The sequence below is a fragment of the Castor canadensis genome, chromosome 9 (assembly GCF_047511655.1).
Source record: "Castor canadensis chromosome 9, mCasCan1.hap1v2, whole genome shotgun sequence".
NCBI classification, from domain to species: domain Eukaryota; kingdom Metazoa; phylum Chordata; class Mammalia; order Rodentia; family Castoridae; genus Castor; species Castor canadensis.
Genome location: NC_133394.1, coordinates 77,565,585 through 77,592,385, shown reverse-complemented (window position 1 = coordinate 77,592,385; position 26,801 = coordinate 77,565,585). Strand labels below are relative to the sequence as shown.

At 35.7% G+C, this 26,801-nt stretch overlaps 1 long non-coding RNA gene and 1 pseudogene across 2 annotated transcripts; both read left to right on the top strand.

Annotated features, from left to right (window-relative positions):
• On the top strand, positions 1-26,322 carry LOC141410928 (uncharacterized). Of its 2 annotated transcripts, XR_012435736.1 has the most exons (8): positions 1-143; positions 10,607-10,636; positions 16,392-16,763; positions 17,309-17,517; positions 20,026-20,130; positions 20,339-20,444; positions 21,161-21,393; positions 23,025-26,322. It is a non-coding gene; the product is annotated as an uncharacterized lncRNA (long non-coding RNA). The 2 variants fall into 2 exon arrangements; XR_012435735.1 differs by having other exon boundaries at positions 21,161-26,322.
• On the top strand, positions 23,689-23,864 carry LOC141411092 (U2 spliceosomal RNA; annotated as a pseudogene).
• Positions 26,323-26,801: the final 479 nt, after the last annotated feature.

Genomic DNA, 26,801 nt, shown 5'->3' with positions numbered 1-26,801 from the left:
GCTTTGGCACCAACTCTAACACAGCTGACAGAGGCTCCCTGCTGTATTCAGAGACAAGAATATTCTGAACAATTTTGAGACTCATGGAGTGAATTACTCCATTCTCCAGATTTGGAAAACAAATTTGATGACATATACTTTAGGTAACTATACATGTTTTATTTATATATGTGTGTGTGTGTGTGTGTGTGTGTGTGTGTGCATATATATATATATGTGTGTATATATTTTTTTATTTATTTATTTATAATTTTAGACCAGTAGTATTCATGCAAAACAATATAAGATTTTGATTTTGGTATCAAATGAAAACATGTAAAAAAGTATAAAAGGAAATGATACTTGAACTCTTTCTATGTGAAAAAATAGATAGATGTGAACTTTTGATTTGTTTAAAGACCTGCATAGTACTTTAATTTTCAGAGAATCAAAATAATTGTGAAAGAGATAAAACTCTTTCACGTCTATGAATATTATTGTGTATTTTCATTTTGCATCATCAATGGAAAACCATATGTTTTTGCCTTAGATTTTTCCAGAGAGCAAATTAAGAACCAAAAATAAAATGTCTTTTACCTGTGATTCCAAATATCTTTCTTCCTCTGCTTGACAAGGTGGTAGCACTGTTCAACAGAAACTTGTAAGCAGAGTCTAAGAATGCATATACACTGTGAATTAAGAGTGAGCTTTATTCCAAAACCTGAGTTCTTCAGTGTTTTTAGAAATAATTTACTGGTATAGAATTGTGGAATATCAAAATCACAGAAAGTCACTCAGATTTTTCTGAATAACAAAATTATTCCAGAGCATAACCACAGCCTTGATTAAAGAGCACACCCGAACTTCAGATTTTCATTGCTTTTAAATAACATTCCTGGCAGTAAACATTATGCAAATATAAGCAATGAGGGAAAACCACTTCTGAAAACGCTATGTGCATTTAAGTAAACAGCCATTGAAGGCAAAAAGGAACTTTTCTGATTCTACTAATGATTTTTGTCTAGAAATTCCAAAGAATACTAACAACTTAAGAATATTCATTGTAAGTGAAAGTAAACTAAAGTAGCAAGTGGAATTTTGTACCGATTTCTATAGATTATAGTTGAGAATTTACTAACACGTAAATTAAAGCAAAACAAAAAGCTCATTCTTCCTACTTTTCAGTGTACTAAATTTCTGACAGCCCTTTCCTCTTTCATCAGGGAAGCTGTTTCTAAAACCAAAGACCTCTTGGGAAAATTCCCTGAATAATCTTTTACAATCATACATGAGTTGCTTCCTCCAAAGCTTTGACCACCATTTGCATGCCTTACTCCTTCATCTTGCAGACCTGGCACACAGAGCTGTGTTTGGCTTTAAGTGAGTGCTCTACTAAGGAAATGCTGCATCTCTCCAAATACATTTCTTTCCTTCTTTTTCTGAGGCTAGAGAAACTTGCTGTGCTCATGAGGAAAACAATGTGTCATTACTGTGTATTCACAGGGAAAGTCAAGTCCATGTAGAAGTATAACCTTTCATGCTATGACTACTTTGGTGACCTGCCTAAAGCCTTCTTTGGAAAAAAAAGTGAAATTTTTGATCAGTGAATTAACTATTAAAATGCTTAATTGCATTGGACGTAGTGGTGGTGCATGCCTGTAAACCCACCTACTCAGGAAGTGGAGGCAGGAAGGAAGGATCATGTTTGAAGGCCAGTTGGGCAAAGTTAACAAGACCCTGTCTCAAAAACAACAACATAAAATCAACCAGCCAACAAACAAAAATGACTGGAGGCATGGTCTCAGATGGTAGAGCAATTGACTTAGCAAGCTTCAGGATGTTGGCTGAATCCCCAGTACCGTCAAAAATTTAAAAATTAAAAGCTTAATTGAGAGTTATGGAAAAAAATAGATACAAACAGAAGTTCCAGTATTTTCAAACAACAGTGTCTCAACTCCATCACCCACTGTGTTAGTACTCCATTTAGGGACACTGTACTTCAAATTTTTTCATCAGGCAAACATATTAAACCTGACTGTCTTCTCTCAGTGAGTCTTTCTGTCTTTGGTGACTGTAACCCAAAAGGATGCAAGAGACTTATTCAGTATAGGCCAGCCACAGTAACATAAAATTTGAAAATCAATGTTTTACTTAAGGCCACTGACCTGAGCAATGATCTCTTTCTTTAAATCTTCCCCTAATTCAAGGACTTTTAATTAGTCTACAACCTATGGTATACTCTGTAATAATAAATTCACACTCTTTTGTTATTTCATATGACTCCATTCCTTGTATTTCCTTATTTTTTACATCATTTTTTGGATAGAAAGAGGGTCATGTTTACTAAATTTACATTTTTCTTTGTATTATTTGACTATGGTAATGTGAACATTACCATAATGTGAACATATGCCCAATGTACAAGCACCAACCAATTTACATTTTCTTGTCTTATGTGGAGAATGTAGACTTCAATTCATTATTCTATTAATAATAAAGATTATGTCTTTTTTACATATATTAAAACAATTAAATACTGAGAAAGTATTCCAGGAACTTTTTTCTGTCCTTTCTTTAAAACGTTTTCAGTCAATTCTATTGAGCAATATTTTTTACACAATAGAATGCACCCATTTTAGGAGCACAGAGAGATGATCCCTGCATTGCAACTCATTGCTAGGTAACAACAGATCGTTCTGTCACTGTACATTAGATTATATGTTACAGAACTTTATGTACATGAACCTGTTGCTGTCTGTGTCAGAATTGTATTCTTGGAGATTCAAGATGGCTGGCTGTAAGCCCACCACTCACCTCTTCTGTTAGAAAGAAGAACCAAAGTGTACAAACAAATGTACCGGTACATTTTGAGATGAGTGGCCACAGAGAACACTGGAAACTGTCAAGAGGTAGACTGGGCCTTGGTAAGATTCAGAGACCTGGAACAACAGGATAGCAATTAAAACAAGATACCCTGATTGGTATCTTCCATCCTAGCTCCACAGTGGGAAAAAGAGGGCTCCTTCTGCAGGGTGACAGTGACAGTGAAAGAAAGTCCCAGCAAAGTCCTCAAAACAGCACGAATTACTTAGTGATCACATCATGATTCTCTGTGCTTTTAAGAGTAGGATTCTTACACCAGAAACCCAGACAAAAATCCCTGGATAACTCAGGTGAAAAATCACGGAAATTGTTCATAGGGTTGCATGGGAAGAACTATGTGGAATACGCATTGTATTTCTGTGTTGCTTGGGATCCTTTGTGGCCATTATTACATGGCTGTCACTATGACAGGACAATAAAAGAGATCTCATGCATTACTAAAATGAAACAGTTTGTGGTATATTTTCATGCCATTTGTAGATACTTACATGGAAAGGAACCAAATTCCCAAGATTTTATTCACTAAGCTGATGTAAAAGGAAGTTTTTTTTAAATAAATTGCTTTTCTATTCCAGTTTTTTTCTTGCTAAGATTCTGTCTAAAATAACATGATGATTTAAAAATGAAAAAGATGTACAAGAAGTTCTTCATGATGACATTAGCCTCTAGATTCCCACTATGATTTTCCCAAAGATGATTTTGTTCTTCAACTGAGCAATTGATGTATTCTTAGAACTTTGGGATAAATTTGGAAACCCAGCTTTATTTATTAGACAAGAATGTTTGGTTGGTGCTTGTTTTATCTAAACCAAAATCAGGTTTTAATCTTATAGCTCAGATTTCTATAAGAAATAAAATTTGGTCCAAATTTTATTTAAAATGTATTGATAAGAGATGTTTAAACTCTCTCTTTGAAAACAAATGGTTTCTGGTTTGAATAATGGTATGCTAAAAGTTAAACTCGGTAAAGACAGAAAATCCCACGTTTGCTAATTCCCCAATTTTACTCAGCAGAGGACTGGATTGGCTCTGTATTCAGAGGCCTCCAATATGTGGAAATCCATGGCTGTGCTGTGGAAACCCAAGCAGCGAAAGCACTGTCTGCTTCTCACTGTCGGCAGAGGATCCAACAAATGACAGACAGACTGGGCGCTCCCTATCAAATACCAGGGCTCAAATCTGCGCAGAATAGTAAGAAAGGTTGAAATAGGTAAAAGATGCAAGTATTTCCATTGCAAATCACAATGAGAATGAGACAGGTTCTATTTAGCACTGTAGCTTTCCTAGCTGAGCTCAACTTATTTACTGAAAATACAGCTGTTACTAATAACTGAATTGGAATTACTAACAACAGATTCTAACATTGTACTTATTATTGATCAGTTAGAAAATTTTGCTAAGCTATTCACCCTTGCTAATTGGACACCTCGACTTTGCTTTAAATTTACCAATTGATGGTGATGGGCTTCTAGCAAAGGTATAAAAATATTGCTCAGTTAAACTGCCCCCAGTACTAGCCCAGGAGCCCACTTAAAATTACTACATTCAAATATCCTGATGGCCATAATTTGAGGGCAATTTGGGAACTATTTTCAGCTTACCATTCTACTCTTAATTTCTATGAGATCAGCTTTTTTAGATTCTAAATATGATTGAGATCATATGGTACTTCTTTTTCTGTGTCTGTCTTACTTCACTTAATATTATGATCCTTAGTTCCATCCATATTATCACCATCAGGATTTCATTCTTCCTTATGGCTGAATAGTAATCCATTTTGTTAGAGGTGTATTATAGATCAAAATTACACTGAAGAAGATAAGAAAGATGCAGGTCACTCTTCAAATATTATTCAAAAGTGATCTTGAAGTTTAACATATACATTATATAATATAAAATATCTCCACATCTGTCTGAAGTTGATTACTGGAAGCCAAGACAAGGAAATAAAGATTCGAAGCAGTACACTGGAGATGTTGAACTCACATTAACAAATGAAGGTCACGTTTCAACAGCCATCATCATTACCATCATGTTTAGGGAAAACTCATAACCAAAGCCTTGTTTTAAGATTCTAGATAAGTGTTATTCATGAATAACTGAAAGAGCTCATTGCACACAATGGAGAAATGTCATTCAAAACTGAAAGACTTCACTTTGCATAGTTTTGTAAAGGCAAAGGTAATTTTAGATTTTTAAGATTTACTTAGGGCTTGTTAAACACAGATATAAGAGATTACCAAATATATGTTTCTAAAAATATTTTTGAGGGTGTTTTGACAGGCATTTGGCAAGAGGAAAACATTTATTATAGTTAAAAAATATGTGCATACAGAAGCCATAAATCTTTCACATTCATCAAATACTTCATTGCACTAGAGTTTTCATTGTGTATTTTAATGTGCAGAAATTGTCACCAAGTCATCTCTCAACAGTGTCTTGGCCTGATCATTTCAGGTGGTCTCAGCTCTCTCTCTGTCCGTCTGTACATCTGGTGACATTGAGCACAGTGGAGGCAGGCTTGCTTGTCCCCAGCATCCTCCCCTGTTAATGGGAGTCAGATGTTCACAGTGAGTTGGGGACTACAGAGGGAAATCACAAGGACCCAGGAGAAACTAACGTGGAAGAAGGCAACAAGCAGTCTCCAACTGAGGCAGAGCATACTGACTTTTGGAGGCAGAGTTGCACTGGCCATAGATTTTAGCATAAATCAGCACAAGGCACCCAGTGTCATGGCAAAACCAAGGGCATCGGGCTCCTTCAGAGCACCCATCCCTAGACAATGATGGCTACCGCCCTGATATCATCATGGGAAGTTAAAAGGGGAAAAATAACTAGTGAAGGGGTTGTACTTTCCTTTGACTGTTTATTTGACAGGAGGCCATGTGATTTAGAAGAATACTATAATTGTTTTACAAACAAGTTTAAGTCATTCTTCTACAGCATAACATTAACTAGAAGATGATGGGCCTAGGTAAATTTCTTGCACTGCCAATTTAGTAACATGTTCATGTTCAACCCTGCCACACCTTATTTTCTTATTATACCTAGGAAACACGTACCATTAAACTAGAGTTAGGTAAAATCAAATAACTTATTCTAACATATTTATAGTTTCAAAAAGTACAGAGGCATGAATTATCATCAATGACTCAGTGAGATGGCAGTGCAGTTCCATGTCTTACTAGCTCAGGGCGCTGGGACAAAACACCATAGGCTGTGAGGCTTAAACAGCACAAATTTATTTTCTTATTTTTCTGGAGGCTGGGAGCAGGATGCCAGCACAGCTGGAATCCATTGAGGACTCTCTTTCTGGTCTCCTCACTATGCCCTCTCATAGCAGAGAAAGCAAAAACAAGCTCACTATCATCCCTGATCTCATCATAAGGACCGCACTCTAAACCTAATGACATCCCCAAGTCCCATCTCCAAATACCCTCACAGTGTGGGGCAGTTAGGGCTTTTCACATAAATTTGAGAGAGAATCAATTCAGCCTATAGAATATCCTAATCAAAAAGATACAGAAGCTACTGTATTTCTGGCAAATGTGAACAAGGAAAGAGACTATTAATGTATAGAGGAGGATGGGAAGGAGTTAAATATAAGCGATCTATCCTCACAGACACACTACAGCCTGGGAGTCTGAGTGCTGCATGAATGACATGGGGAAGCTAACAAGGGACCAGTGAAGTCCACCAGCATGCAAAAGCAGCTCCGGTCACCCAGCAAAAACTACAGCATCTTTAAGACACCTCAGGAGCATGCTGTACCCACCTTATAGTACAGCATTCCTCCAGCAGTGTCAAAATGAAGCTTGGCCAGGGAAAACATATAGGAACTTTCACAGTGCCTTTTTAGGAAGTCTTTCCTCTATCTTTAACAGGCTGGGAAATCCATTTTGGGAAGCAGGCAGAAAATGTGAGTCGTACAGCACTATGGTTTTATATAATTTATCTAGTATTTGTTACCATGATATTTGTGAAAGATCGAGCATGGTTTTTATATAACATCTATTTAAAAAGAGATATATCATAAGGGTTTCCCTGGTCAAATGATGAAAATTGAATTGCAAAATTATTTCTTACAGTGGGTATTCACTTAGTCAAGAACCTGGGTTCTGGGTTCTAGTACTTCAGTTGTCACTAAATAGCTGTGTGACAATGGCAGTCACTTAACAAAGATATTGTTTATTCATTTGTTAAATGGAATTATAATAACCCTTTCTTTTCTGCAGTTGTTTTACAGGAATACTCAATAGGCTAGTGGTAGTGAAAATCTATTAAAAACTAGGAGGTAAAAATATGCAAGATGTGTTTTTTCTTCTTTCTTATTTCATGTTACCTTGAAGTGCTCTGTTTACTCTAAATCTAGGGCAGAGATAGAGAAAATACACTAAAATAAGCAGAATGGAGGAGGTGAATGAATAGCTGGGTATGTATTGAGTAGTCTGGGGATTCTGGTTTTATCTTAGCCATTGCTCAGATAAACTTGTCATTCTTGGGGACTCTACCTCATGCTTGTCTTCCAGGAGGTCTGGCTGCATTATGAAAGGCACCCAACACTGACTGGTAGTATCTGAATTCTCTTACAGTCTCTGATGTTCCTCCTTCTTATAAGTAAAATCAGAATCTACAGTAAACTCATTCCCCTTAAAACTCAAAGTTTACCCTCAGCTTGCTCTTCTTCCAATGATTATGAGTTTAGTCATTGGAGTATGAACAGCCCACTGTCCTTTATCCCAAAGTCTTTTGGGGAGACATGCTTTATAATTTAGAATTATTTAGGTTTGTAGAAAGGTACACATTATATAAATTGTGTAATTTATAACATTCTAGCTATCTTCACCAAAGAGTAAATGCAGCAGCCTAACACATTAGATTTTGACAGCAAAGCAAACAAAGGTTCACAAGTGTGATAAAGACTAGAAATGATCTCAAATCAGTTGGGATAGGGTTTGCACTCAAAACCAGTCAAGACAGGTTTTGTCATCAAGTGGCTTTAAGAAGTTTTGGTTTTCAGACATGTTTGGATTTCATAAACATATGTAAGAGATTATATAGGTCTGTACAAGGAAAGACCTGGGCTCATGTTCACACTCAGATGTAAATCCAGCAAAAATGCCAGCTTTCCCAATATAGAAAGAATAAATAGCCTCTCAGCTTCCATGCATACTTCTCAAGTCTATGTTTGATGTTATTTTTCCAAAGGTGGTCCATGGATTTTACTTAATTTGGAAAAGATCTTAGATTTCACATAGTAAATATCTTTGTTTTCCTAATAATAAACTGAAGATCTGAAGATTTTGGTGAAGCCCCATGCATTGAGGATCAACATGTGAACTTCAGTCATCAACTACTGCTTCTGCTTCTCGCTGCTGGAAGTTTCTTCATTTTCTGCATACTTATCTCTAAAAGGGACATCATAATACCTCCTTCACAGGCTTGCCTGGCCATTACTGACCGTTCACAGAGCGTTTACTTAGTGATAGGCCATGTGCTGGACACTGGGAATCCGTCAGGACTATGTGAGGATTAAGGGTGACAATGCACTTGAAGTTAGAATGATAGCTAGTTCTTAATAGATACTCAGTAATCACGTTATTATTATTATCTAGTGGTAGAAACATCCCAGCTCTCTGGGTTCACAATCTATTTGTCCTTAAGAAAAAGGGAGAGGGGTGAATATAAAACACTACAATGTCACTTGTCTAAGCCAGTATGCCCCAAAGACTAATACTAAATCCTCAAATCTTCTTGTGATACTCTGGTTTATCTTAAGGCTTTACGCTGCCATCAAAATGTCCCACTTTTGGGAAATGTCCACCAAAATGAGAGGAATCTCAGAGATTATCCTTGTGCCTATTTGTCAGAACCTTCTCACTGGCACCTCTTAGCCACATGAACTGAAATGTTACAGCTAATTGGAAACACAGCTACTTCTGGTGATAGGCAGGGAACTGACATTTTCATAACTGCAGTGATATAGACCATTTTCCTGGGAGAGAAACACAACGCAACCGTTTTTAGCTAGTGAAACAAAGGATTAACTTTGGCATACTGTTGCCGGCATCAGTAAATTGCCAGAATCTTGCATGTTTTGTTGGTTTAGGTCTTACATTAAATTAATCATCAAGATACTGCTTCTGTTTTGTATGAAATTTCTCTTCCTTACATTTTCGTCTTTCCTGAATTTTTAAAATCTTAATCATTTTCTGTACAAGAAAGTGCTCTTCCAGTTTTGAATTTAAAAAAAGAAGAGGTAAAGGAAAAAGGGCATTTCTCTCTCTGTAAGATATAGTGGGTGCACTTTTCTTTTCACAGGAACTGCTCTCTAATTGAATGTGAGTTGTGGAATTTTTAAAGTATGTGGGAGCAAACTGACAGTTTTCTTAGCAGAAATGTTCCCAGAAGCAAGTTGGCGAACAGGAAACATTGCCTGTGAGTCAGGGTTCAGGTTCCCTAAAGTGAAACAGCACCCAGACAAATTAGTGGAAAATTGAGTGGGGGGGAGGGAACAATGATATGTGCTAGTGATTAATGTCTATTTAATAACTGATTCAAAGTTCAGCTGATGAAATACATTATGATATGACTGATATATAAACTTCACTAGGTTCACTAAATCTAATTTTTAAAGGGTTTTAATATTTTAACATTTTAAGGAATAAGTATTTAAGGGGATGTTATCAATCTTGTTTTTGAAATTCTCTAACAAAGCGCCCATTTTAATATGAGTCTTGTTTCAGGATTGAGCAAATGACATATTTCTCAGGGAAAGTTCCAGAAATTCCAGAAGATTGCAGAAATTATCACTCTAAGAGTTAGAAATTTTGACAGGACATGAATGATGTCATTTTGAATGATGGGAAGATTATAAAAACTGTTTGCAAAGTAACTTTGAAGTAATAAGGAATATTAAGCAGGAAAAAGAAGAAAGTGCAAAAGAGCATGGTTTTCCTTGGTCTTGATTTTGAAACACAATGTTCTGTACTGACTGTGTGAAAACATTAAGGACTAGTTATTCTCAAAGAAGAAATAGAAAACCACCGTACCTACTCCTCTGGTCCTCTACATGATGGCATATCCAGGGCCAATTTCAATTATAGCAACCTGTTATGGTTTTGAAATTGGTTTGGAAGAGTCCAAAGGTCCGTCACTGAAGGCTTCATCCCCAGAGTGGCACTATTGGGAAGCAGTAGAACCTTTAAGAGGTGGAGCCTAATGGGAGATCTTTGAGTTGTGGAAGGTGATTGTGGGATCCCAAGGTTCTTCCTCTTTTCGCTCTCTGTTCCAGTTGGAGATATAATCACTTGCCTACAACAATGAGCACCTACGTTTGCATTTATTGCCCTAAACAGAGACCAAAACAATAGAGCCACTTGATCTTGAACCTCCAATACTATGAGCTAAATAAACCTTTTCTCTTCTTAAAATTATTTGCCTCAGTTATTTCACTATAGTAATGCAAAGCTAATATGCTTTCTATTCCATATTTCTTCACATAAAAGGAGTCTATACATCAAAACATAACAAAGATAACCTCAGAAACTCAGTGAGATGATTATATATCACGGAAAATATGTCATTTCTAAAAATAAATATTGCCAAATATTAATATTAGAGAAAGTCTATACTTTTCTTTCTTTGTAATTTTCTAATTTGAACATGTATACTATCTTTTATGATGGAGAAAATGACATAAAATATTTTGGATGTAATAACAACTTCTTTTTATCCCACTTAGGTAATGGTGGTGGTGAGGAAAGGAAAAGAGGTAAGTGAGACTGTTTTTTGGGGTTTTTTTTTTGTTTTTTTGTAGTAACCAATGTCATTTACTCCTAGGTAAGTTCACTAAGTGAAATACTGTGTTTATATGTTCCAAATTTAGAGGTTTTCCTCTTAATGACCTAGAGTACTTTGAGTATAAAAACTTAATGCATCAGTATTATTCACTGCTTTGTTATACTTAATGTAGTTGAATATAGCTCTCCAGTTACTCTTAAAAATCAAGGAGGTGGCTTGAACTATAAGTAGAGGCAACATTGTTTTACACACACAGCAGCCTCTAATAATTCAGTGTGTTCATATGTGATTCTGCCTCAGTGTGCTATCTCCCCTGCCAAACAGACCCACAAACTATTATGTTAATGTATTCTGTTCCTTTTGGCTATTGTAATCCCCGACCAGCTGCACATAGACCTACATAACAAAAGAAGTTGTTCACTCCTTTTAAGTCAAGTGTGATATATTTGGGATTTTACAAGAACTTATGTAAATACCACAATATATTCCCACCCAGTACAACAATAATAAAAAAGAAAATTAAAAAATACCAACGAAGAAACAAACAAAAAAATAAAATAAGGGGATCATTTATAACATTAACAGGTTACATTGGGAAATGAAAGGGAACCACAACTACTTTCCATCTTTTCTGTCTATACTTAATCAGAGTTGCAGTGCAGACTTGCTCCCTTAACTCACTCTCTTTAATCAAACAGATTTGGTTAAACTTTCTGTAAAAGAAAGGGATATTACAAAGCTGAATCATAAAATAAGCAATTAAATTTGAATTTTGATATTCCTGTCTACATGCATTGAGTGAATATTACACATGTGGGTGCCTATAACACATGAGCTGTTTCTCCTCTTATTTTGGAATAATTAACATATATTGTAAAAGGTGGTGGTTACCTTCAATTTTAAAATGACAGGGACATAGAACAATATACATTAGATACCACCTTTGTTATGAGTAAGAGAAGAAAGTATCCACACATAATTTTTAAAATGTAGTGGTACTAAAACTGTCTGTGCTTTATCTTCCTGACCTATAAGAAGCAGAATGCTGGTACCTACCTCATCGAGTATTCATGACCACTGAGGGCCAAACACTTAGAACACGCAATCCACACACAAGTATTTGCTATTATTAGAATTAAATTTTGTTCTTTCTTTTGAACTCCATGAATATAAAGAATATGAGGATGAACTATACTGCTAACCATGAACTTATCCTCACTGATTGCCCTGTGATCTAAATTTGCCATTATACAAATACAGTTGACTTTCTCATTATTTAGGGATTCTATAATTACAAATTTGCTTACTTGCTAACTTTATTTGAACTCCAAAACTGATACACAGAACATTGTCACAGTTATTTGTGGACATGTGCAGAACAGCAAAAAAAAACCATTAAGTTGCATGCATTCTGACATTCTGAACTGTGATGTAACAGGGAGATGCTCTGTTACTCCCACAATATTCCAGGAGGTCATTAAGATTAAATGAGGTCATAGTGGGCCTTTATCCACTATGATTGGTATCAACAGATCTTTCTCATGTCATTTGAGCACACAGAGAAAAGCTGACCATCTGCAAGCCAGGAAGTAAGCCCTCACCAAACTAAGCATACCTTGACTTTCCATTCTCCAGAACAGTGGACAAATAAATTCCTATTGTTTAAGCTATCCAGTCTATGGCAATTTGTTTTGATGGGCCAAGCCAACTAAGACATACTGTCCAGTGTTCTTCAGCACAAGGCTGGGCTAAGTCTTGTAAGGAAAATGACTGTGAAATAAGCTTCATTCAGGCATGAGTTATGGTGCTCTAGACCATAAGTTCAATGTTAGTGAATCACCAATAAAGTACAACCAGAAAAATGAAGAGAAAATTTGCCAATCTGTATGTAGGACTGTATGGAACATGTTAAAATAGCATCTATGGTTTATGGGATGACACTGTGGAAACAGTAGGAAACAGTGAAAAATGTGGACTCTTGAGATGACAGAAACCATAGGGAACAGCATTGTCATGAGGGCAAAGTGCACACACACAAAGAAATTCATCGTTCTGTTACTCGGGGTCAGGGGAAGGTTAAAGCTACTCAGCTACTCAGCTAGCCCAATGCAGCTCAGGTGTTGTAAAAGGTACAAAAAAAGTTAAACTTGGAGTAGTGATACATTCTTCAGTCCAGGAGCCTCCAGAAAAAATTAAATGACCTGCAACATGTAATATTTGTGTAGAATGTTCTACGAGGCTTTCAACAATGATGAGATTTGTTTTACCAGAACTTTGTCCAATGAACTTATCTAAGAAAATTCATTTCCAAAGTCCCTGGCTTTAAATCACTCAAAAACCATTCAATTAATCATTAATAACAAACTGTGTTAGCTGTCATGTTTTTAAACAGAAACAAATTCTTGTATTCTTGTGTGAACTTTTCATAAAATGTGTGCATTCAGACATCAGGAGTCAAGAAATATTTGGTTAACATTTAGGCAGAAAAACTGGGGTTCTCTCCTCTTCTAGCTCTCTTCCTTACTTTCCAGTCTTTCGTCTTTTCTGGGATCTCCATATCTGGGTCCTAGTAACTCCATCTGACACTAACTAGTATCTGGTCTCAGGACAAAAACTCTAAAAATAATGCCAGAAAAGTCACTGTATGCTGTTACTTTATTCAATGTGTGGCCATCCTGCCTCTCAAAAATTGTTCCTTTCATATTTTTGCCAGAGTTTAAAGTTGTTATCTACTGGAAGGTTGGTGTAATGGATGCTAATAAGACAGCTCTGAGCAGAAACTCCACTTCTAAATCTTCATTTTTAAGTGCATGTAAATGTTTTAGCTAGCTTTTCTGCACATAAACAATCAAAAAATATCAACAGCACACAGCAATAAGCAGCTATTGCTTATTTACTGTCTTCATGTTATTGGGACAATTCTGCTTCAGGTTTTCCTTTTGTGTCTTGTTCTGAGGCCAAGGCTACAGGAGTAGCACCTATCTAAGACATATTCTTCTACCAAGACAGGGGTGGGAATATTTGAAGGAGCAAACAAAATGATGCCTAAAACTGGTCTCCAGCTGCATTGCCTCGCCCTCATTCCCCTGGCCAAAGCAAATCACATGACCAAACACAATTTCAGTGGGCAGGAAGGAGGCGGGACTCTATATTTACCAAACTATAGCCTAATCTTACTAAATCACTAACAAGGCATTCGACTAAGCTGTGGGAAAGTTAGAAAATCCTGCTCTCGAGGTCAGTGAAGATCTATGTAGGGGCAACTTTTTTTTTACATTGTGACAATTTTAAAGTCATATACTATACAGTTTGGCTTCTTATAATTTCTCTGAATATTTCCTTCTCCTTTCCTGATTAAAAAAAAACAATGACGTTATGAAAAAGAACACTACCTCATGATATTTCACTAAGGATACATGCATAGTTATTCTTTTAAAAAATAGTAAATAGGATGTAATCACAACTATAGTGACAATGCCTTGCTTATTTCAGGTATATGAAGTTGGCTTAACACAATCAATCAATATAAGTCACTCTAATAACCAAACAAAGTGAGAAAAAAAAAGTATGACAGTCTAAATAAATGTAAAGAAAAAATTAACAAAAGACATCACTCATCAGAAAATGTTATAGCAAACTAAGAAGAGAATATCCCTCCACATGATTAAAGAAATCAGCTGGAAAACCGCAACTAACATCTTACTTAGTGATGTTAGCTCAATGCTTTTTCCTTAGGATTGGCACCAAAACTAAGATATTCACCCTTGCTGTCAATGTTCACCAAAATACTAGAAGTCTTAGACAATGCAATCTGACATGAATAAAGACATTTTTTAAAAACTTTAAAGATTGGTAGGAAGAAGTAAAAGGATTGGCATAATGTTATTTTATAGAGAATCCTAAGACATCTATAAAAGAGATTCTGAAAATAATATATGGATTTAACTAGGCCACAGAATACAACAATAAACACGCACACCATATATACATCATACTTAAACATTCACACACATGATCAAATGGATTTGACAAAGATGTTAAAGTAAATCAAAGATAATGGGCTAATGATTCAAGAACTGGTACTTCAATACCAGAATTATAAACCTCAATGCTTATTCCCACAATCAACAAAAATTTTCTTAAAATAAGCCATAAAATTAAATGTAAAAGCTAAAAATTATAAAATTTCTAGAAAAATATGAAAAAAGTAGCCAAAGATTTCTTGGCATGGATATCAGAAACATGAACCAAAGAAAAACATACAATGACAAACTAAATAAAAAAGTAAAACATATGCTGTTCTAAATATATGATCAATAAAACAAAGTGTAAGTCACAAAATAGGATAGTGTATTTACATAGTATATGAATGTGAAAGGACTTCTTTCTAGAATATATAAGGAAGCTTTACAACTGAACAGTAAGAGTAATACAATTTTTAAATTAGTAAAAATTTAAATGTTTCTTACAAAGAGATTTTTGAATATCCAGCAGTCATAGGAAAAGTTGTTTAACAATATGGAAAAGTAAAATAAAACCTCAGTGATATACAACTGCATGTGTATTCACATGTTAAAAATTGTGAGAATCAGTGGAACCGATATTATGGAGAAACTGCATGGTGATGGGGTGAAATTATATGACCACTTTGCAGAACAATTGGACAATGTCTCATAAAAGTAAACATATTTACATACGAACCACTATAATACTGTCACTCAGCCATTGACACAGAGAAATGAAAACCTTATGTCCACACCAAGACTTCCATAAAAATGTATTTAGCGGTTTCATTGATAATAGCCCCAAACTGACAGCAACTCACACATTGATCAACTGAGAAATGTGCAAGCATAATGTTAATATTTAATGCAATGAAATCCCACTCAGCTGTAAGAGGAAAAAATTATTATTCATATCCCACCCAGAGTGAGAACAAGAAGTCAGAAATATTCTGAGTCAAAGAAGCTAGACACCGAGAATATATAATTCATGATTCCATGCATGTAGAATTCTAAACATTGTGAACTTATCTATAGAGATACTGCTAAAAGGCAGTGTTGAAATGTTCTTTACTTTGATTGGGAGGGCATTTTTACAGGTTATACATCTGTCCAAAATCATGGAATTTCACTTGGCAAATGGATACTGATTATTCTAAGGTTTACAAAAAAGACTAAAAATATGCACCTTCATTTTCTCATTCTTATTTCACATCTTGAATTATTATTTGGTGATGATTAGTAAGCTATGTCAAGCATGGTAATAAATGCTTTACAATGATAAGCATTTTTAAAAGCTGGTATAGAATTTGATTACTTGAAGCTGTAACCTAGTTCTTTCCCAAGCACTTTTTTCAGATTTACTCTAATCTCCTAACAACATTGAAATGTAGGCTACACAAATGTTTTTATCCATACATTAAAAGTAAAAAAAGAAACCTAAAACACAGTGAGGTTAATTAAGTAATTTGTGCAAGGTCACCCAACTTGAGTAGATTTAGAAATCTAATCCTATCTTTCTGTCTGCTAAAGTAAGTTATTCACCTCTGGTTTTTGAATTATATAAATGTATATTTTTAATAATCTTCAAATTTAGAAATTGATAATTTTTTTCTTCTGGTACTTCTAGGAAAAGAGGCTTGTATAGTTGACTCATCATTACTTACTTTCATTCTCATTTAAGTGCAGCTTTTGTAAACGACTGTTTCTGTTTGTCGACCACAGTGGAGAGAACACTACCTCTGATAGGCTGTGTTTACCTTGGGTGATTAATATCCTGAAGCCAGCATCCACCATAGCTCAGGGGACTTTTCCAAAATGCCCTTGAAGAGGGATTTTTTTCTGCCTCTCAGAAACAAGCTCCATGTGGATTCCTGCCTTCTGAGTGATCTGCCGTGGCCAACATATTGCATTATGCCTTAAAGACAATAAATGAGCAAGCCAACCTGTCAAAATCTTGCCATAAGTTGACTTTAAGCCATGAGATTATTTCTCTTGGGAAAGATACTACACACCCCTCAAGCAATTCCCTGGACATTTTCTTTTATGAGCACTTTCTATTTAAGACCAACCGAGAAAATATCTTTTCTGAACCAGGTATTTTCTTTTTACCATTGTGCATTTTCTGTTAATAATAAGTAGAGGAGATTTAGTTCTGTCTCTCTCTTTCCATTTGTGAAAAAGAGTTGAGATGAAAGCATGGTGTGGGGGGGTAAGGGGGGAGGGGAAGAGAACAGAAAGAAAGAGGACAGCTATTAAAAACCTAGTCTATAGAGTAATTTTTCTATGCTAATTGAAATTTTTAGAAAATGTTCTTCCCCTCTGAGACATTTTTTCAGGGAATTTAAAGAGTAATTTACTTTAGAAAATAGTATATACTTACTATGAAATATATAATTTTTATGAAAAGTTATATCTCCAATCTAAATAATTTTCTAGCATGTATAACTGTAAGACAATTTTCACGTAATGTGGTGAGCAGAAAATGCCTCCCTTCCCAAGATGTCCATGACCTAATCCCCAGGACCTGTGAACATTTTCCCTTACATGGAAAAAGAGATTTTTTTGGAAGTGGTTAAATTAAGCCTCTTGAGATGGGGCGATTATTTTAGGTTATTCAAGTGGGTTCATTGCCTTCACAGCTGGCCTTACAAAAGGAATCACTTGGTCAGAGTCAGAGGCAAATTTGATCTGGAAGATGTTGTACTGTTGACTTTACACGGAGAAGGGACCATGAACCAAGACTGAATACACTGTAGAAGCTGGAAGAGGCAAAAGAATGAGTCTTCCCAACAGCCTCCAGAGGAATGCAGTCTGGCCAACCCCAGAGAGACTATTGTGCTCCAGAATTGTAAGATTTATGTTGTTTTAAGCTAGTAAATTTGTGAAAATTTGTTACAGCAGCAATAGGAAATGAATGCACATAGAACAGATGTAGAAGACGCTTCAATCTCTTTATTTCACATGTCACAGACAGACCTCTGTGTTGCAGTCTTTATAGATGGGGGTTTGGATTGTTGGGAAGATGAGAACCTGAGTTATTCCCGTATCATCAGGTATTCTGTTCTACTAAAGAGGCGCTCACACCCTTCTGGGAATTTCTAAAGAGGCGCTCACACCCTTCTGGGAATTTCTAAAGAGGCGCTCACACTCTTCTGGGAATTTCTAAAGAGGCGCTCACACCCTTCTGGGAATTTCTAAAGAGGCGCTCACACCCTTCTGGGAATTTCTAAAGTTTGAGACTGTTTTTCAGGAGTGCTCTTCCAGAGCATCAAAGTTCTAGTGGCCAATTTGGGTTCTCAGCAGGGAGTAAGTGCTTAGCAAACACTGAGTTAATGCTTAGAGAAAATGGCTGTCTATGAATAATTTGTAGTAAAAGGAATCGATGATGAACAAAACACTCTCTGCTAACTAGTCCATGTCTGAGTGGCATCAGAGCACATTTTTGAAGAAATACATGCTTTGGAGAAAAATACCATGAAGTTGAAGAGACATGGGAAAGTCACTGCCTATGGTGATCAAGGGCTCAGGCTTGGACATCAAATTGCCTTGGTTCTAACACTAGGTCCTGTTTTCTAAGTGGTGATGCTTTGAAGGAGTTACTTAACATGTATTTCCCAGTTTTATCTTATATTAAAAGAATAAGTGTGCTCACCTCACAAGGTTATTATGAGAATAGAAAGATAGCAAACATGTATTGAACACAAAAGGAAGCTCCAGAGACTTCTGACAGGGAAATTCCCACAAGGTGAAATTTAATCTCTGACATAGCTGAGAAAGTGAATATGTGTTTATTTAAAAAAGCATTCATAAGAACCTGAAGATAAACTTCTTTGTTAAAACTTTTGCATAGAGACAGATATGATGGTTCATGCTTGTAATGTCAGCATTCAGGAGGCTGAGGCAGGAGGACCCTGAGTTGGTGGCCAATTTGGGACTACACAGCAAGATCCTGTCTCAAAATCAGACAAAAAAAAAAAAATCCAAAGCATAATGATAAGAACAGAAAAAAAATAAATAAATAAAATAAATAAAATAAAATCAAAATCAAAATCAGACAAATAAGCAGAAGAAAATAAACACACAAAGCAACACTTGCATACAGTTGTTTGGGACAGTAAAACAATCTAACATTAGTACTTTGATAGGTTAGGTATTTTTTTTCTTATTCATAATCTTCCATATACATATTTGTTTTGGTGACTTTTCCTTGTTAAAGTCATGGATTAGCATTACTGACCTCCTTAGCAAGGGGGAAGAGAAACAGCACATTCAGTGGAGAAGCAAATCCCTGTTGGCTTCTAATGATCAACTAGTTAAAATAACATCTCCAAAGTGGTGAAAGCCAGATGAGCACTGAAACTCTTGGCTATTGATAAGTGTCTGTTAGCCTGTTGCAAGGTCAAGGAAATCCTGTGCCAGTTGTATGTCAATTGTTGTGACTGCTGGGCACAGCCAAGACATGTGGACAGCACACTCCAGGAGTCACCATTGGCATTCTTTATAAGATGACCACGAGCCTTAGAGTAACCATTGGTGAAATGCCATCTTCTTGTAGCTCCTTCTAACTCTACTTTTGTTTCCCCCCTATGGGTTTATCATTCAATGCTTTTCTTTTTTTCTGTGTCTCACTTTATTTTCTTTCTTTTTTTTATCCTTTTATTCACATGTGCATACATTATTTGGGTCATTACTCCCCCTTTCCCCCCTCCACCACCCTCTCCCTCCTCACCCCCCTCAGTTCCAGGCAGGTCCTGTTCTGCCTTTATCACTAGTTTTATTGACAAAAAGAGACAAGCTTAATAAGGCTTGACAAAGCGTTTTTGCTAGTTGAGTTGAGGATAAATTGCTGAGGTACAAGGTACATAAAATACACAGATTTTAAGTGTTCATTTTGATAGATTTTGCTGAATGGGTGCACTGTACAATCCCCACCCAAAACACTATGTTGGATGTTTCCATCCCCCATAAAGCCCCCTCCCACCCAAAACTTGCAGTAGAACCTGCCCAAGGGTTAACCGCCTTCTATTTTCTATTTCATTAAAATAGTTCTATTTCTTCTTAGATTTCATACAAATGTAATCATATAAATATATTCTGTTGTACCTGGCTTCTTTTGTGCAAGTTAGTGTTTGCAAGAGTCATTCATGTTGCTGCAAGTGGCAGTTGCTCATTCTTTTTTTACTGATGTCTAGTATTTGGGTATAGTTTGATCTGGAATGTCCCCCAAGGACTCATGTGTTAAAGGTTTGATGCCCTGAGTGTCACCTTATAGGGAGGTTCAGTCACTGAGGGTGTGCCTTTGGAGGAGATTGTGGGGTGCCTCTCTCTTCCTCTTTCTTTCCCTTTTGTGTTCCAGCCATGAAGCAGACAGCTTTGCTACATCATGCACTCCCACTATGATGTGCTGCATCTACCAGAAGCCAAAAAGCAGTGTCTTCACAATCATGGAGCCTCCAAAATTGTGAGCCAAAATATATCTTTTCTCTTTATAAGCTGATTTCCTCAGGTGTTTGTTACAGCAACAGAAATCTGACTGCCACATATTCCATTGTAGAAGATAATATGATTTTATCTATTTCTTCTTGACAGTGATTTGATTTGCTTCTAAGGTTGCTATGAAAATTCTTGTTAAAGATTCTATGTTGACATACATTTTCTTTTCTCTTCAGCAAATAACTGACTCAAGCTGGAACATGGACCTAAATGCAAAAGCTGAAACCAGAACATGAATAGGAGAGCATCTTTAAGCCATTAGTGGAGGCAAAGATTTCTTAGGTAGGTACTGAAAGCACTAACCAGGAAAGACTAAAAAAGATAAGTTGACTTGATCAAAGAAAGTTATCTCCTTATCTGAAGATGTCATTAATTAAATATATGAATAAACCAGCCAAGAAGTAGGAAACATTGCAATTATTATTTATAACAAATGGTTTTTGTCCAGGATAGATAGATCTATCTCTCTATTTACATATATACATATATGTATATATATATATGATATATATATATATACCTATCTATTGATCATCTATCTATGTTATACATAGCTAATATACATCCCCAGTAAAAAGAAAAGACACAGTATAAAAGGAGGCAAAATATAGAAGAGACAATTGTACAAAATTGATTTCTGTTAGAGGACTTAAATTACCTTCCAGTAGTGTGATATTGGAAAAAATATGAAAAAATAAAAATATGTAACAGAATAAAAGGTACAGAAGTAAACACAGACACATATACAATGAATTTCCTTTCAACTAGTTCTATTACTGCTCCATCCTCTCTCCAATGCCCAGTGTTCTCACTGTCTGTTTCTATGTTCTGCTTTCACATTGTAGTAACCTGGGTTTCCAAATCTCCACTTTCTCTAACTCAGCTCCTTTTTCCTGGTGGATAAGTTATTAACCAGGTATTAAGAAATAATGTTTTCTTACCAAAACAAGTCATTACATGGCATATGAGGCTGGTAACTTGTTTCATCCTATTTCCAGATGGACAACACATTCGTTACTACAGATACCCTTCTAGATGTTTGTTAAGGCAATAATACCAACGGAAATGTGTTACAGTAATGGAAGATAATACAAGAAAGATACAAGGAGTATTTTCAGCCACAATATATGTCCCTTCCCACAGGATGCCCTGACTCCATTTTGCATGAAAATGCTATTTCTCGACAACTCAACCTCAGACATCTAAAAGGATTGATAGGAAATATGAATAGGTCAGTGTTGATTAATGTTATTTAAATAACCTCAATTTCTGGTTGTTCAGCAATGTGGTGTGGCAGCTGTTAATATTATTTTTACTAGATGGTTTCCATTCACGTAATAAAAATGAGAGTAAGCCACAGTACTCAGTAACAACTGTAAAGAATGATGATCTATCAGTTATCTAATTGAATGTTTCAGGGTCAATTTGCAGAAGTATTATAAATCTTGGCTTTGGAAATTATTTTCAGTTCCATAGGTTACTTCCAATAATATGAATCAAAAGGGGAAAATATCACTGACAATGAGAGTGCATGTTCACAAGATTTCACTTACAAAATAAAGGAAAGAAATCTATCTGGAGGCTTTAAGTGAATTTTTTAAAATAATTTTTCCTTAAGAAATCTGCATTTATATTTTAAAATTTATTGCCATCACTTAGAAGCTTGAAATCAATATATCAAAAATTTGTACAAAGGAAACAAAGTTGAGAGGAAGGAAAGAAGTAGGAAGCGAGGGAGGGAGAGAGGACTCTACCCTATTGACTTCAGAGACAAATAATTAAGTCCTAAAGCTAGAACATTAAGAAGCAGGTTTACTAGGCAGGAAGGGCACTTTTTAAAAATACTATAATTTAAAAATCAGCCAGGATGAGAAGCAAACATTGATGATGGCAGGGACAAAGCAAACAGAGGGAGTGGTGCCATTAGGGCTTCTAAGCCAGGAAAGGACATCAGTGCCCATGGTGCACTAGCTCAACAGTCACATGCACTTGTAGGGGTCAGAGAAAAAAGCAAGAAAAAGTATTCTTTGGTTTAAGCACAAAATTTTCTAACATAGAGAGAAAGCACTGTAGATAACCAAAGACATACTGATCAAGGGATCAGCTCAGTAGGTCTTTTCTCACCTGTTACATATTTTCAATAACATGACAACCTTTATAGCAGGTATTCCTACTATGATGGTTTCATGATTTTCATTTATTTACTCATTTACTATAGACAAAGTTCTTAAAATTGTGAGAGGTTGAGGATTATTCACAGGTATACTCAGCTTCCAGTGAATTTTGATCTCAAATTTGAATTAGCCTAACTCAAAAACAACCCTATATGATGCCCACCACCAAAGGCAATGTTGCCTAGGCATTAAGGACTCATTTCAAAGGCAGAATTTCTAGGATTAAATTTGAACAAGGCATTTTCTCTCCTTCAAAAATTTTGTTTTAAATATGTAACATGGGTAAACTGAGAAACCTACTTTGCATTGTAGTTGTGGAACTGAAAATGCTATTGCATTCCCAACACGTAACGTGAGGTCAAGATGTTATTATCATGACTGTGTATAAATTCCATTATTTGTGTATATGCATACCTACTCACTTAGCATGTTATTATAATTTCTGAATACCTTCTAAGTGAATTAAATGATAATATTTACTTCCCCTGAAGACAGAAGCCTTATTTACTTATTTATATCACACAATAAATTTTTTGGAAAGAGAAATATGCTCATGGGGCAGTGGAAAGTCATAATTATGTTCTGACTGGATAAGCAATAGTCTGAATCACGCCTAGTTAGCCAATTAGCCATGATCATCAAAGCTATACTTACTGTCTTGGCATAATTGCTCATATTTTTTTGGTAGGAACATATGGAGAAACTGGAGACAGCACTGTCTGACAATTAAAATCTGAATGATCAGAGTGCTTCAAGATGCCTGCTTACTAATTAGAAGAGTGATTGAAGAGGCACAATTTGCAAGTTTGTCAGGATTAGGAGTTAACTAGTATTGTGTTCTTCCACAGTAAAGCTTACAGATACTTTCTTTCAAATTTTTTTAGTGTTTTATCATCAGATAAATAAAGATGAATGTTAGAACACAAATATTAAACAATTATTTCTGTTTATAAAGAATTTAGCCCCATAAACACATGGCTGGAGAAATTTCATACAGAGGAATATAAACTCATAGGTAAACTTGTCTCCAAAAACACAGTGCCATTGCTGAAAATGTTCTTTTCCTTTTCTTCCTTCACATCAGTCTTCATCCTCTTTCCCTGACTATTCCAGAGCATTAAAATAGCACCCACAATATCTTTTATTTTCTGCTTGTCCTGTGCAGTCCTAATGCTCTGCTCAGTACATAGGCTTTAGGATGTGTGTTTGAAAACCTTCCCCTTTGCTACATCTTGTCTCCCTTTGGAAAATCTTCACGTGCTCTCATTCTACATCTGCCACAATTCTTTCAGTTTCTCAATTTTTCTTTCATTAGAAGAAAATACACATGTATGATTCTTAATATTATCCTTATTGCTTCTCAGCCTTTTGGCTAAGATCAAGTATAGTATCCTCAAAAATCTCCTCAAAGTGAACTGATACATTAGATATTTAATTTCTTCATCCATTCATTCACTCTTCATTCATTTATAAAGAGCCAGTGCATACTATCTGCTGCATCTCTATCCAAGATTCTGGATAAACCTCAGTAAACAAAACAAAAACAGGCCCTGCCCTCATGCTGTGAGAAAGTCATAATAATACAAAAGCAAAGGAGTCACTAAATGAGAAATCAGATAAACATTCCAGATAGGGAAAAAGAATAGTGAGGATGGCCCCTTCAAAGAGTGGTTTTTGAACAGAAGTCTGCAGAACAAAGAGAGCCATCCTTGAGAATGTCTGTATTGATGCAGAGGATCATAAAATGAAAAGCCCTCAGTTGGGGAGAAAATAATTTTTGAAAAAGGAAAAAGAAAGCCAAAATGCCCAACATGTGATCAACAAGTAATAGGGGATTATGAGTCTTGAGCTGTGTTGATGTGATGAGAATTACTCTAAACCACACTCAAGAAGTGATCAGAGGACATTACAAAGGACACAGAATCTCTAGGAGGCTGCAGGGTGGGTCCCAGCAGTGTGGAGCAGCACACAAGCCACATGGGTTTGCCCCAGAAAGAATATCAGCTTTGCTGAGCACAAATGTGTAGCTCACATCTTTGAGTTTGGATACAGTTACCAAAAATGTCACTCTCTCCACCAAAGGATGGATTCTGTTCTGTTCCCAAGGTCCTCTACTGTTTGGATGACATCAGAAGTCTCACAGAGTTTTGATTGGCTGAGCCAACTTCATCTAGGGAGCCAATAGGAAGGTTGAAAAGGGGCACCCTACCTTCTAGCTAGAAAACAAGGTACTGACTATATGCCATGGGAAGGGTGTTCAAAAGATGCAAGATCATCAACTATATATAAATATCCACAGATCACAAAAAGCCCAGATTCTTAAATGTTAATATAATGTCAAGTATATTATATAAAAGTATTCATATTCTCCTACAAGTATTGTAACATAGAAAAAAACTGAAAAATATAAAGCATATACACTGCCCAAGCATCTCAAAATTCGTATGAAAATAAAAGTATCAGTATTGCTAATGTGTGGCTTAATTCTTGGAGTGTCTTTAAAGGACTTTTAATCAGCAGGGCTATCTCTGCCAAAGGAGCAAGTCTGGCTCTCCACCGTGTCACATCTCATCAGTGATCAACTGGGAGTGATGCCTATCTTTTGAGAATTAGTTCATCACTTCCATAGGGTATGAGGTGGAGATCACTGAGCCCAGAAAATAAGCATGGGTTATTAAGAGATGGGAAGGAAATGAATGGTTCTCAAAAATTTTTCTGGGTGCGGGGATGGAACCCAGGGCCAGTGCATGCCTGGAACCTAAGACATGCTAGGCAAGGGCTCTACCACTGACTACACTCCCTGCCCACTCACTCAAATTTAAACTGTTATATTGCAACTACCATATCGCTAACAAGGCCAATATTGCTTTTAAAGAGAGAGACTTGAAATTGGAAACATTTAAAAATTATTCAAGTATATCCTCATGCATTTTAAATGTACCATACTTATAAATTAACTGAACCAATCTTTGGGAACAGATAAGAACTTGCCCGATACTTATTACCAAATAATGTAGTGAAGCAAAAATCTGAAGTTTCTAGGACCTCATTGAAATTTTTAGATCGGAAAATGAAACATTTTAGGTTAAAAAATGAAACAACACTTCATTTTGGATATGTTTAGGAAATAGTTAAGCTGTATTCATCCCTCCTAAATGTCTACCTATTATAAGCAAAGTAGTTTGCAGTTTCAATAAGGCAATTTAGAGGAAACCTGGCTGTGCATCAGAATCACCTGAGGGAAATGTGCTAAAATAAAGACTCAGGGTTCCAGGCAAGATACTGATTCATTATTATCTCTCGCAGGAATGCATCTAATGCATTCGTCAGTAATTGGATATTATTGCAATCTGTCCCCAGCAGATCTCAGTGAAATCACATGATTTTATCTCATCTGAGATATAAAATGGAAAAGCTATTACAGAAATAGGACCAAATATTCTGAAAAGCCATTTCAATATGTTACTATACAAAGGACATGATGAAAATTGGTCTCCCTGGGAAAATCCTCAGAAATGTCTTCCTTTTCCTGTGCTAACGTCTGCATGCCTCTAATAATTTAAACACTTAGAACATGTTTCACGCAGTCTTCAAAGGAGCCATGTAACAATAATAATAATAATATGAAATATTAGTCTATATTTACTAGGATTGTTCCCAAGTAGTTATGGACTATTTCAGGTCTTTCCTGAAAAGATATGAGTACAAATTATTAAATCTAATAATTTAAAGCACTAATTGCAACAAAGAGAATAGATCCTATGGCCTAAGATGAATTTACTGCTAATCCCATATTGTTCTTTATACATTAACTAAAAGAAAATGAAAAACTGAAGATCATTAATGTATTAGAAGCCAAAGGGACTTGTGCAAAAAAATTCAGCTCTGCTCTTTGTAACTTTCATGTGGGTGCCACAAACAATAGAAAGTGAAACAGTGAAAGTTCTGCTTGAAAAATCTGTTCATGCACACATTGTTTACTTAAATTATAGACCTTATTATTATAGACATTGTCTTTATTTGGTATATTTTCATTGCATTCTTTTAAAGATATTTAAAATATTAATAAAGATTTTCATTGATTTACTCCTGATCTTTGCTAACTTCATCACTCAAGTGTTTTTCTATAGAATCTTACATTATAAACTATGAATTGGCCCACTGCAAAAGAATCTAAACACCATAGTTGAGATAAGACTCTTTCATAGCACAGTGAGCCAATAATAATTCACAATAACCTATTGTATATTTTATGAATAATCAGAAGAGTAGAGCTTACAGTTTCCAAATATAAAGTAATGATAAGGAGATGGGAACATTGCTCACCATGCATGTACCAAGATATCACGCTGTACCCCACAAACATGTATGATTAATACAGATTAATCAAGACATTTTTAATGTCTAAGAAGATGAAAAAGCTAACTACTCTGATTTGATTATATATTGTATACATGTATTGGAT